The sequence below is a fragment of the Nomascus leucogenys genome, chromosome 6, assembly GCF_006542625.1.
Source record: "Nomascus leucogenys isolate Asia chromosome 6, Asia_NLE_v1, whole genome shotgun sequence".
NCBI lineage: Eukaryota > Metazoa > Chordata > Mammalia > Primates > Hylobatidae > Nomascus > Nomascus leucogenys.
Genome location: NC_044386.1, coordinates 119,546,805 through 119,560,918, shown reverse-complemented (window position 1 = coordinate 119,560,918; position 14,114 = coordinate 119,546,805). Strand labels below are relative to the sequence as shown.

The following is a 14,114-nucleotide window of genomic DNA, read 5'->3' as shown; positions in this document are numbered from 1 at the left end:
GCCTTCTTGGCCTCATCACCTCTTAATGGTTCCACCCCTTAATATCATCACAACAGCAATTACATTTCATCATGAGTTTTGAAGGGGACATTCAAGCTATAGCAGGGTGGGAGCTGAAATCTGGGCTTCATCCCCCTCCCAAAGTTGTTTTTTTTTTTTTTCTTTTCCTTTTTTTCAAACATTGGTTAAATATATCATATTTAACATTTCTTTTTTAAATTTTTATGTGTTAAATTTTAAAATTACTAAAGTTATGTATGATTGTTATAACAAGTGATCACAATTGAGAGTGGTAATAAAAATTATGAATCTTCTGCCCTTGAAGTAAATAGTTTAACAATCTGGTAGGGATCTTTTCACATCCTTCCATATGCAATGCTATAAAAACATTTACAAACCTATACAGGGTTTAGTTTTAATTTTCCATTTTAATAACAAAAATATTATTGCATTATTTACATTATCTTCAACTCGGCTTTTTAAATTTAGTATTCTATCACGGACCTCCTCCAGATCAGTTGGTGTGGCTACAACTCATCCTTTTAGGTACGTTCTTTAAATACATAGAGGCAGCGTAGCTTAGTTGACATAGCTCTCCTGCTACTGGTGGACATTTGAAATAGTTCTTGTTTTTTCCTCTTGCAATATAGCCTGATTTGCTGTGGTGTGTTTGCTTATGTAGAGCACAGTTCTAAAAGTGGGCTGCTTTGGAAACACTGCCCCAAACACTCCGGTGATTCACGTTTTCACCTGCAACTTATGGATTCTCTGTCTCCACACCGCAGCCAGCATTAGGCATCCTGGAGCCTGTTAATTTTCATCAGCGTGATAGGCAAAAATAATGTCTCCTTATTTTAATTTCCATGTTTTATTATTAATAATACTGAATATCTTCATATGTTCATGAACTGTCTGCATTCCCTTTATGTGAACTGCCTGTTAATGTTTGTTGATTATTTTTTCTAAAGGATTGTTTGTCTTTTTTTCTCACTTTGGAGGGTTTTTTTTTTTTGAACATTAGAGATGTTTAAGACTTTATCATAACTGTTGCCAATATTTTTCCCAATCCATTATTTTTCTTTCTTTGTTATCTTTTGTGATAACAAAGATAAAATAATACATAATTCAATATGTTCATCTTTTCCTTTCTGGTATGTGGTTATACAAGAAGGCCACTTTCCCTCTAATTTTATTTCAGTATTCTCCTGGAGTTCCTTGTAACGTTTTCATTCATTTAGTTTTTACATTTTAAGCTTTCACCTTTCTGGTATTTATTTGTGTGTATTGTATGAGGGAAGTGGCAGAGGGTGGAGGCGGCTGGCTTTTTTCTCTTCCAGATAGCCAGTTACTCTAGCACAGTTTTTAAAATAAAGTTTTCTTTTCCATCTGAATTGAAATGTCACCATTGGCATTTTCCCCAGTATCTATATCTGTATACATTTTGGGATTCTCAGTACTGGTTCACTGGCCTATTAATGTGTTTCTGGCAAATGTCATATTGTTTCGATTACAGGCACTGCATTTAAGTCTTACAATCTGCTAATGCAAGTTTTCTGTTCATTTGTTTTTTCAAAGATACCTCGACTATTATTGGACATTTGTTCTTCTATTTTGCTCATTTCCCACAGTGACTTTATTTATGTAGCTTTTATGTTCTTTAATGAGATTTTTTTCTTTTATTCCTAAGAGTCCTGGACCTGTCTTGTCTATTTGTGACTTTTTTATTGTTTTTGCTACCATTTTAATGAACCATCTATATATTTATATAACTCTTTTCCATTTCTATTCCAACCTGATGTTACTGGTATGGAGAAAAGTTATTTTGTTTATTTCTGTTTTATCCAGTTCCTTTCCCATCTTCTCTTATTCACTCTAATGTAGTTTTTACTAGAATTCCTTGATACTTTTGGATATATGATCACATATTCTGCAAATTCGAAACAAGTTTATCTCTTCTTATATTTATACAACTTATTATTCCATGTCTTATTTTGTATCTTTAGAAATCTCAAAAGTTGAATAGTCGTGATTCTAGCAGTTATATCTATCTTGTTCCTGATTTTAAATGTCTTGGTGTCACCAATTTATAAGCATTTGCTCTAGACAGTTAGCAAATAGGTTCTTGTGATATTTAGGTAGTTTCCATGTATTCATTTTTGCTTTGAGTTTTTATTAGGAAACATTGCTGAACTTTTTCAAATCCCTTTTTGCAGCAATTAGTGTATTCATATAGCTTTTCCACTTTATTGATTTAATAAATGATTTTGATAGATGTCGACTCAACCTTGAACTCCTATTATAAATGCTAATTGTCTTCTTTTAACTGCTGGATTTGATCTATTGATATTTTACTTACAGTTTCTGCATCTGTGTTTACAGGTGAATTGATCTATAATTTTCTATTTTTAATGTTTCTATGTGGTTTTATATAAGATGATGGTAGCTTTACAAGGGGAACTTTCCATCTTATGATTATCTGGAGAAGTCTCATAGGAATTATTTATTGTTAACGGTTAATTAGATAAAGCAGATCTTTATTTTCTGATTCCTTCTGAAGTCATTTGTCAATTCACATTGTCTGCTTTCCCTTATATGCAAGTCAGGAAATTATATTTTGGTAGAAAATTATCCATTTCCTTTAGGTTTTTGAATTTGCCATCATAATGTTGCATTGACATTTTTCTCATTCTTTTCTTCTATATCTATCCTTATATTACTCTTTTCATTTATGCTGTTGAACAGTTTTACTTTTTCTCTTTCAAACTTAATCAAATCAGCCAGAGATTTATGTTAAAATACAAAGAACTGTGAAGGAACTTGATAGATTTTTTTAAATTACTTGTTTTGTTTGTTATTTCATTAATTTTCACTTCTGTCTGTATTAAAACCCTCTTCATATGGTTGTTTCTGGGGTTTTGTTTTGTTTTGTTTTGTTTCTGCTTTTGTTTTTTGAGATTGAGTTTCACTCTTGTCACCCAGGCTGGAGTGCAATGGCATGGTCTCAGCTCACTGTAACCTCCGCCTCCCGGGTCTAAGTGATTCCCCTGCCTCAGCCTCCCACGTAGCAGGGATTACAGGTGTGCGCCACCACACCCAGCTAATTTTTGTATTTTTAGTAGAGATGGGTTTTCACCATGTTGGTCAGGCTAGTCTTAACCTCAAGTGATCCACCTGCCTCGGCCTCCCAAAGTGGTGGGATTACAGACATGAGCCACCGTGCCTGGCCCATATGTTCTTTTTTGAGTGTTTTGTTGATGGTGTTGAGGTTAAAGCAAGGCCTTGGCATGAGACTTCCTGGTTCTCATCTGGACTCCAGGTTTCACTGCTGCAGGGCCTTCCTCTGTGTCTTGGCTTAGTGGGAAAAGCAATAAAACACCTGTCTCAGAGGGATGCTTGACAAATAAATGTAATATTTGTAACATCCTAATAACAATGCCTGGCATGTAGCAAATGCCTAATAGATGTTACCTGTTTCTTGAGTTGAATATTTACTTCTTCCCTTTTTTTCTCTAATTTTAGCTTGTTGATTACAGTATTTGAGCCCTGCATGTTTATCAGAGTCCGAAATATATAGAGATATACAGATATACAGAGACGTACAAGTGTACATACATCCATCGATGCAAGAACATATATTTATTTCCCACTTCTGCTGATTTTTAAAATCTCATTCTTCTTATGTCTCTACAAGGTTTTGCTTGACATACCTGGTTTCTGGCTTTGTGACTCATCGATACCTATTTTGGTTCTATCAAATGGCCACCTGAATCCTGCTGATGTCTCTGTCCTTGAAATTGAGTTTGTTTTCTCTTCACGTGACCGCTTTGCTCTGTTTTTCTTTGTGTCAGCCTTGGATAAGTTTTCCCAGATATTTATTTTCAGGTTTTTATTTGTCTCTCTGCCACAGGTATATTTCTCGTAAACAGCATTTGGTTTTTAATCTCATCTGAGTGTGTTTCTTTTGAATGAGGAATCCACCCACTTCACATTTGTGTAGAACCTGTCCTATCAGTATATATTTTTCCGTCTCTTTTATTTGTATTTATTACTATTTCCTTTTTACCCTTCCCCTATTCCTGCTGGTTTCCTAGTTTCTAGAGAATACTGATATTCTACTTTCTGTATATTTCTACCTGTCTGTTCCTTGGTTGGTTTTCTCAGTTACAAAACAGGGATAACGATAATCTTCACCACGGAGGGCAGCTGTGCACTTAGCACAGGCCCTGGCACATAATAAGTGCTCAAGGAATATTAGTTATATTGCTATTAGCCTCACATCACCAAAGGAAATGATGATCATCTAACCCTTACATCCCTGCGGTGCTTGTTATTTTTCCAAGCACTTTCTTAACTAATTTGGTCCTTCTAACACTTCAGTAAGAACTGCAGGGAACAGATGAAATTATTGAGGTATAAAGACATTATGTTATTTGTCCAAGGATGACAAATACTAAACAGTATTGATGCTTAGACTCCCGAACACAGAGTTTTCCCCAATTCCCAGTTCCTGAACTGTAGCGCCTAGGGTTTCACACAGACGAATGACTCTCTGCACATCATAACCCCCGGGAACTTTCTAAAGTCCTGACGCTCAGACCACGTCCTACAGTGATTGAATCTGAATCTGTGGAGTGAGACCTGGCATGAGGAGTTTTAAAAATTCTCCAGGTGATTCCAGTGTGCACCCAAGGTCAAGAGCCAGTGGCTCCGATTTTCTTGGTGTAAGGGTAAAAGCAGAAACAACTGTTACCTTCTACCTGTGATCTTTTCTGTGAGGTAACTCTTCTTACACATGCCAAGGTTGGCATAGAGCATGGAGGAAGTGATTACCGCATTTTGTGAATGAAAAGGCAAGGAAAAGGCAATGGTGCTTTTCCTCTAGCTGGCTCTGTTGCGTGGAATCAGAAGAGGAAATGAAATTTCAGCGCAACCTGAGTCTCAAGGACTCCTTGAGCTTCCCCAAAGCAGATGGTATTTTTAGCATTCAAGTGAATTTCAGAGGCAAGTACCTTGGAGTGGGTGTGCCTGGCTGCCCCATCATCTGTAACCTACAACAGCACATTCCTTCTGTGCTGCGGGCAGAAGAGAGCAGAGAGGGGTCCAGGCAGAGGGTTCCAGCAGTCAGGAAGGATGACTCAGGAGCCAGAGGTAAGTGCTCCTAGCTTCCCAGGTATCCACTGGGATTAAACTGACAGCTTGGGTTGGTTCAGAATGTTACACAAGGGTAGGCATTAAAAGGTGCTTCACTGACATGATACATGGTCTGAAAAGTCCTTTGGCACTGCTGGCACTCATGGCTGTGACCTTGTTGAAGTAACAGTTCCTTCAGGGCACGTGTGATGGAGGTTGTTGCTCCAGCCCTGGTACAACAAGCGGTCACAGGCCACGCGACGGTGTCTTAGGGAGATCGTGCATGTGCCGTCGTGTTTTTTGTGTGGTTGAGCTCTGCCTAACACACCAGCCGGTCAGTATTTTTTAATGTAATTGCTACGTGTGTGGCAGCCACAGCCGATCCAGGTACAGCAGCCCCTCTGCATGTTTCTGGGCCAAGCATAGCCCGAATCCACCTCTGCCCACAAAGGGAGAAAGTGCACAGAAATCCACGTTTGTTTTCCATTGGCAGTGGCTGGCTGCCTGGGTTTTGCGGGTGTTTGGTTGAAGAAGGTTCCAGAGGCCACACTGTATGGTCTGGACTGCTGGGACACACTCTCTAAGGAACGAAAGTGAAGTAAAGTCAGACCTGGCCATGCTGTTTGCCTGGCTGGGCAGTGCTCCTCTTAAAGCTGCTAAAGTTTTGCCTGAACGTCTAATGAGACGGTCTGTGTTCGTGGTGAACATCGTGTCAGTGTTTAGCTGTGTTGCCATGAGAAATAGCTTAATGCTTTGATTTTGTCACACCCAGAAAGGAACAAGAAAACTCAGAAATGCCAGGAAAAGCCTAATCAGATCCCAGAATAACCACGATGTTTGTTCCTGTTCAGCAGTTAGAGGGCCAGGCTGAGGGCTCACTGGGGCTGTTTTAAGTGTGGGAAGTAGACCAGACCTGAAATTAACTTTCAAACAACCCAATGGGGAAATTATTAATTTCCTTTTAAAAGTCTCTAATGATTTCAAATCTGGCAGCTAACCTAAAGAGAGAGGGACATTTATTATTACTTTTTGGATCAGTTCCGGCATATGTAGCTTACAAGTTCCTGGTGCCCCACCCTTCGTGTCTGTGTGTCAGTGCCCTGAGTGCAAGCTGCCCAGCTGCATATCCTCAGAGTTCAGGCAAGCGTTTTACTGGGGCCATGCAAGCTGCTGCTGGAGGCAGCTGAGCCAGGGCTGCGTGCTCATGAGAGTGCCTGACGGCTGGGGGCTGGTGCCTTTCCTGAGGGACACCTGAGGCCTCTGGGGAACACCCCTGTCTTAGGTAGGACCTCACATTTGGTGCAGAGGGTGTTATTCCAGAGTTTTGTGCATTGCAGAGCACTTCCACACACATCACCACCACCCTGGTGCCACATACCCTCTTCTCAGCGGGCGGTGCTGCCGTAGGAGCCGACGTGGGCACTGGCATTCCCAGAATTCAGCCTGGCCCAGCAAGGCCCCCATGGTAATAGCCAGGGATGGGGCATGGACCCTGACTCCTCTTGGCCCGGCCTGTTCCACAATCGCTTATTCCACTTTTCTTGTGTCCTGGTGAACAATTCAGTCCATTGTCCCACACATGCCCATTTTCTCCAGGTTCCAAATACTGAAGCTTCCCCTGTCCTCTTCCTCTGCCCATATGTTTTCCCTGTGGAATAGGAGACAAACGTGATGCTATCCATGTGTATGTTAGCGCTTCGTAGAACTCGAACATGGGTAGCCAGGGTCACGTGGCAGAATAAGTGAAGGGGAACAGCGCATGGCTTCTCAGTCCAGTGTTCATGTCGTCCTACTGGATTTTAAGACATCCTGCAAAGCGTGAGCATGTCAATCACTTGTATTTAGTTAACAACAGAGAAAAATGATTAAGCTAGACAGGCAGAAACAGAAAAACTATTATCTGAACTTAAGTGACAAACTAGAAGACATAATGAGAAAAGAATAAGAAAGAGAATAAGAGTAAGAAACGTTATCCAAGACTGTGAGAACAGCTGGATATCAGCATAGAGATTTAGGTTCATTACGATGCAAATGGATTCTAGACAAGTTAGCATTAAGCTTTGAAAACTCATCAGAATATGCATATCTATAGATACGATTATTAATATAATCGTATCTATAGATCTTATATCTATAGATACGATTATTAATATATTATAATCGTAATAATAATAATTATATTATTATATAATTATTATATAATAATATAATTATTATATAATAATATTATTATATTATTAATATAATCGTATCTATAGATCTTATATCTATAGAGACATATATATTTAAAAGCATGTTTATCCCAGTTATAAGAGGGAGATAATTGCCTTTCAATTTCTAAACATATATGAAGATATATGATCAGAAATAACATGAATATTAAAGCAAAATTATTTATACTAAAACATAATTTTAAAAAGAAAAGACATGGAAAATATTTCGGAAAAAATAACTGACAAACACTTAAATCCAAAGTAGATCATTGATGCAATTCCATGTCAGCTGATGATTGAATTTAATTTAGCCAAACTTCATAGATCACCTGCCAGATGCCTGGGACTCGGCAGTGATGGCCAGACCCTTGCCCTGGCGGTCGCATTGCTCGCAGATTCCACTAAGTAAAAATTTGAGAGGAATGAACAGTTAATTTACATGTAAGAAAACACTGGCAGTAAATCGTGGCATGGAAACATACACAACATCACTGGCAATTACAGAAATTCAAATTAAAACAGCTTGCAAGTACTGTCACACACCTATTAAACCAGCAAAAATAAATATACACACTGAGTAAGACATCTGGCAGAGCATAGAGCAACGGACACACCAGTGTCTTGCTGCTGGCGCTGTGAATTGGTTCCATATGTGTGGAAAGTAATTGGCATCATGCGGCAAAAGCTATAAACCTCTTTTCTCCCAGTGAACTGTTCTGAATTCAAGATTTCCTTTCTGAAGAATACCTCTAGGACATAATTCAAATGAAATCAATAGTGATTGCCACAAACAGGGTCACAGCACTGCTGTTTATGATAAGATGACATGGGGGAAAGAAACCAACGTGTGCTGGGTGCGGTGGCTCACACCTATAATCCCAGCACATTGGGAGGCCAAGGTGGTGGATCACCTGAGGTCAGGGGTTCGAGACCAGCCTGGCCAACATGGTGAAACCCCCGTCTCTACTAAAAATACAAACATTAGCTGGGTGTGGTGGTGCATGCCTATAATCCCAGCTACTGTAGGGCTGAGACAGGAGAATCACTTGAAACTGGGAGGCAGAGTTGCAGTGAGCCGAGATAGTGCCATTGAACTTCAGCCTGGATGACAAAACAAGACTCTGTCTCAAAAAAAAAAAAAAAAAAAAAAAAAAAGAAAAGAAAGGAAGCCAAAATATCTGGTGGCGGGGAAAGACTATACCACCCATACTCTACCAGCAAGCAGACCACACCTAGCCAGGAAAAAGCGAGTCTACCTCCTCAGCACTCAGCACTCGGCACTCGGCACACTGCTCCTCCCTGACCCAGGACACTCTGCAGATCCCCGTGCAATATCCTCAGGAAGGCCTTCCTTAACCCTGAGGCCTGGTCACTCGCCCCCACCCCAACCTTCTATGTCTCAGAGCTCCCTGTCAGTTTTATTCAAAGCACTATACAAAGTTTGGGTTATCTGTTTGGGTGACATTCTTCTTTAATCAATTTCTCCACATGACTGGAAGCTTCCTCAAAGCAGAAACCTTGGCCAATTTTGCTCACCCTGTGTTTTCCCCTTGGTGTAGGACTTGGAACACGATGGATAGGTGGGTAGGTAGAAAATGGATGGATGGGTGGGTGTGTGGATGGGTGGATAGATGGATAGTTGCTTGGATAGATAGATGGGTCAGTGGATGGTTGCATGGATGGATAGGAGGATGGTAGATGGATGAATGGATAGATGGATGGATAGATGGGTGGGTAGAAGGGTGGGTTGATGGTTACATGGTTGCATGGATGGATGGATGAATGGATGGATAGATGGGTGGGTAGATGATTGCATGGTTGCATGGATGAACAGGTGGGTGGGTGGACAGATGGATGGATGAATGAATGGGTGGATGGTTGAAATTTTTGTATGCAATAACCTCCCTTCTGTTTACATAGGGCTTCATAGCTTTAAAAAAGTACTTTGCCAAACACTGTATTTTAATCTCTTATACAGCCTGTGAGGTGGAAGTTTTGTCTTTATTTACAACTTAAGAAAACTGAGGGTTCTCTCGAAAGCAAGTAACTTAGTTAACTGCAGACACCATATTTTTACTTCTTGCATTTTTTTCCCTCTCTCAAATAGCTATTGGCAAAATTCCTAAGTTGGAACTAGTGACAGGAGATTTCTTGTAAGTTTCCTATTTTTAAAAGAAATGACTGAAATACTACAGAAAAAAGTACAATGTTGCTTTTTGTTTTAAAAACCTCTCTACCTGTTTTTTAAGAATTTTAGCAAAGAAAAAGTGATGAATTTTTCTAAACACATCTTTTGGCATTCACTTGCTTAAAAGAAGAGCTCAGTTTCTCTCTCTGATAGGGTGTGCTGCGCTTCTGGCTAAATTACTGCCATGCCGTTGTCTTTGTGTAGACCCTACCTGGCCGGAGAACTTAAATCTCTGAGTTTAGTTGTAGCTGATTAAATATTTTGTTGCAGTTTTGTATCCATGTACGTACATGTAATTGGGCTGGAATTTTAATGGCCCTTGCAAAGTAACTGGTTTTGACTCATAAAATGAAATGAGTCCTGTATTAAGGAACCACTTACATAACATAGGGACTATTTGTTATTTGAAATATTTGACTGGGAAAAAATTATATTGAATTAGGAGACTTTGGGAGCTGATGCTTTATTTTCCTTGTTTGTTTCATACAATGTTTGTTTTTTCTCTGATCGTGTCACTGATAATTTTTATTTTGGTAAGTAAATCTTACATTTCTACTTCCAGATTGTTTGCCTAGAGTCTGGATTTGTAGCCACAGATTGTTACAACGATTGTTTGATACAGATTGTTACATGTTGATTGTTTAATATATGATCAGAAGTGTTTCTTGTAAGTTATTTTTGTGCTTAGGTTTCTCATTTATCTGGTTTCTATGGTAATATTTCCTTTCTTTGTTTAAACATATTAGCAGCCAACCACTAATTCTGATATTTACAATATTTTTAACAGACATGCTATTGTCAAAACTGACTTCATTGTTATTATCTCATTTAGTCTTTTCTTTAACTGGGTAAACCCCTCTAAGATTAGAAGGAAACTGTCCCCCATTTTATTGTCTCTCCTTTCCCTACTCCCTGTGGTAGTTATTCTCAAGTCCTTTCTGAAATTCTCCAGAAAGGCTTTCTCCAAATTTAAAAGCTGATTTTTCTGTCACTGTCATTACCTTTTAAAACTACATTTCTAATCTACTTAACAGGAATGCTTTTGGCTTTCTAAGAGTCTGTTCCTTGGCTTTCCTTTTGTTATCTGTGTGATCGTGACCATAATCTTTGTCAACAGAGTGTTCCCAGCTCTCAGGTCCCAACCTCCTCTCTCTTCCCTTGACTCCTTACCATCTGAATTCTTAGAACTGCTGTAACAAAGCACCCAAAACTGGGTGGCTTAAGACAACAGGAATTTATTCTCTCACAGTCCTGGAGGCCAGCAGTCCATGGTCAAGGTGTTGGAAGGGTCGGCTTCTCCTGGAAGCCCTGAGGGAGGGTCTTTCCCTGCCCCTTCCAGCTGCTGGGGACTGCTGGCGGTCCCCAACACTCCTCGGCTTGTGGCCACATCTCCCCGGTCATCTGCTAACTTCCCCCTGTGTCTTCACATCGTCTTCCCATTGTCTGCCTCTATGTTCAAGTTTCTCCTTTTTCATAAGAACACCAGTCATAGTGGATGATAGCCCCCACAATAACCTCATTTTGGGTAGATGACCTGTTTTTAATTAAAGTCACATTCCGCGGTACAGGGCGTTAGGACTTCAGCATATCTTTTTGGAGGGACACACTGCAACCCGTCACACCATCCTTGCTGCCTTCACTTCATTGCCCTTGGCCTGGACCCACCTGCCATGGGCCACCTTAGATGCCAGGTAGACGGCCAGTCAAGGTAGAGTGTCCTTCTCATCCTCCCATTTTAAATGCCTCCTTTCTCCTCAAGAGCTTGTCTCCACCAGGGTGCAGGGACTTGAGAAGTAGGTGTTTAGAAAACCCACAATGAGTATTTCTCCTGGGAGCAGAGATGAGGCACAGTTTGTTTTGGTTCTGTTGTGGCCTTTACATGCACAAGGATGCTGGGACAGAGCTGCTGTCTCTGGTGTTGCCAATTCTCTGTCACTGAATCCCTGTCACTCAGGGCCCCTTCTGATGGTCTGGGTTCCCAGAGAACATTTGTAGCCTTGAAATTTACCTTCAGCTTGTGGACATCAGTGCACAGACCCTCTCTGCAGCCATCGTCTCTTCTCTACTGTAATCATTGGCGTCATGCAGATAACCTGGGATGAGCCTTCAGATGCCATTTTTTGGGCCTGCTGCTCTGAGCATCTGTGTTTTCAGGGCTTCTTTTGGCATGTTCTCCAGGCCTTTGAGTGAGTCTCTTCATCTTAGATTAGACTCATTGATTTGCAGCTCCTTTGGCTGTTCGGTTGTTCTTATTCTGCCTATCAGAATGTGGCTCTTGTCTTACTGGCTGGTTCAACAAGGAGAAGGCACCGTCCCAGGAATCTTTGCTTAACTGCAGAAAGAAAGACTTGGGGTTTGTATGGGCCAAGAATTGACAAGTTCAAGAACTTCCTGTGTATTTCCCCCCATTGTAACATGTGTCTTCATTGAATAGATACTTATTAACTGCTTTTACTGTGGCGTGCCCTTTTGTCACTGAGCCATAGTCTGTGCTCTGAAGGGATCTACAGTTTCTAGGGGGGACGATTCTTACTCATGAGCCATAAGCAAAATACTGACCAACTGACAGGAACAAGGAGCTGGAGACACAGGAAGAGCTATGAATTCTGCTGTGGGGTCAGTGAGACCTAGCAAGGAGCTAACATTACAGCGTCACTCTGGCAAGGCTGCTCTTGACCCCACAGAATCGTACAGGGGCACACCTGTGTGCATATGTCACAGGGGCCAGGAATCCTTTTCTGAGTCTGCACTGGGCTGGGGTGCCAGTCACATCTGCTGAGGTTCGAACCAGGCTAAAAGTTTTGTAGATGCCAGCTCTTCATTGAACAATTTTTTTCTTCAACTAATAGGTTTGCCCTGATATAAAAACATAAGATATGTCATTGTGGGGCAGTGCTTCATTCACTGTGACAATTTTATTGCTAACATCTCCAAGAAGCATCATGTAAAGGTGTCTAATACCCTCCCGAACGGCAGCCTCCATCACCAGATGAGATCCTTCTTACACATCAGTCTCTAATGAACCAGTTGCCCTTAAATATACCTAATCCTTCTTGAAAGCAATCCAAGTCACTACCACTGCTGTGGAAAACAAGTTCCTGAAATCATTGCACTGAGCCTTCTTGAGAAAGTGGTACTTGCTTTTACTCGGACTGAAATTTAAACGGCTCAAGCTTGAAAACACCAACATGAACACATTCTCCATCTGTTTGTGATAGGGTGGGTGGAGCTTAACCACTGCTGTGTTGAATTGATGGCTTCTCCTTAACCAGCTGTCTTTGATTTTGTAGTTTAGCCTTCATGCATAGGGTTATGTAATTGCTGGCTTTGCTCTCTCAGAATCTTGTTCATTGTGATTCTGCCCGGACTAAACGCAAATAAATAATGAGGGCTAATGATGGCTTCAGGGCCGGAAGAGCTAAGTTTTAATGTCAAGTGCATGAACATCTTATTTATTTATTTATTTATTTATTTTCAGATGGAATCTGGCTCTGTCACCCAGGTTGGAGTGCAGTGGTGCAATCTCAGCTCACTGCAACTTCCATCTCCCGGGTTCAAGTGATTCTTCTGCCTCAGCCTCCCAAGTAGCTGGGACTACAGGTGTGCACCACCACACCGGTTATTTTTTCATATTTTTAGTAGAGACGGGGTTTCACCATGTTGTTCAGGCTGATCGTAAACTCCTGACCTCAAGTGATCCACCTGCCTCGGCCTCCCAAAGTTCTAGGATTACAGGCATGAGCCACCGCGCCCAGCCCTGGACAACTTTTTTAATTGTGCATTTTTTCTCGTTTCTATCTGCCACTTTGTGGACACCTGGGCACCCTATAATGTCTGTGCTTGGAAAATAAAATAACTTTTGTAAATCAGTTTTCAGACTAGCCCCAGACCAGGTAGAAATTGTACAGATTTTTCAACCTCCATCCAGCCCAGAAACCATTTCCAAGCATGTCTATTTTCTGAGTGTCAACATTTTTGCAGGCTTCTGCTTTTTACCACTTCCCTCCCAGCTTGAATTTATCAGATGTCAGTCCTACAGAAGCACAGTGGGTATGTGCCTACAGAGAGCTCTGGGAACTGGCGACATCTGCTTTCTCCTCTTTCTCATGTTGAGGGAAATCAGTGGTACACACAGCCACTTATTTCTTACTGACGATTTTCTTCTGATAAAGCAATACCCCCAGAGGAAGCACGGGAGGTTTCCCTACAAGCATTCTTTCTTGGCTGGGTGGTCAGCATCACATGCTGTTTGAGTCCATGAAGGTCAGGAAACCCTTGAGTTAGGGCAGCCAGATGGGCACACATACACACCCATGCACACCCACACACACACATAGGCATGCCTCTTCCCTCTGAACCATAAGCTACTTGAGTGTCGGTTCTGTCTGCAGCCTCTGCATCTTCATATCCACCCCAGTGCCTGGCAGAATGGTTTACACATAGTAATACTAAGAAAGTGTTGCTGAATGTACGGACACAAGTTCAAGACAGCATCCCTGTTACAGCATAGTAACATGTGCACTTGTTCGGGGGAGGATGGGGATCCCTGACCCGGGGCTTGCAGGAGGAATGGGATTTGGATG

General features: G+C 41.1%; 1 protein-coding gene across 2 annotated transcripts in view; it reads left to right on the top strand.

Moving 5' to 3' along the window:
• Nucleotides 1-14,114, top strand: part of LRRK1 (leucine rich repeat kinase 1) — a 154,050-nt gene that overhangs the window by 67,037 nt on the left and 72,899 nt on the right. The gene's annotated exons all lie outside the window — the stretch shown is intronic.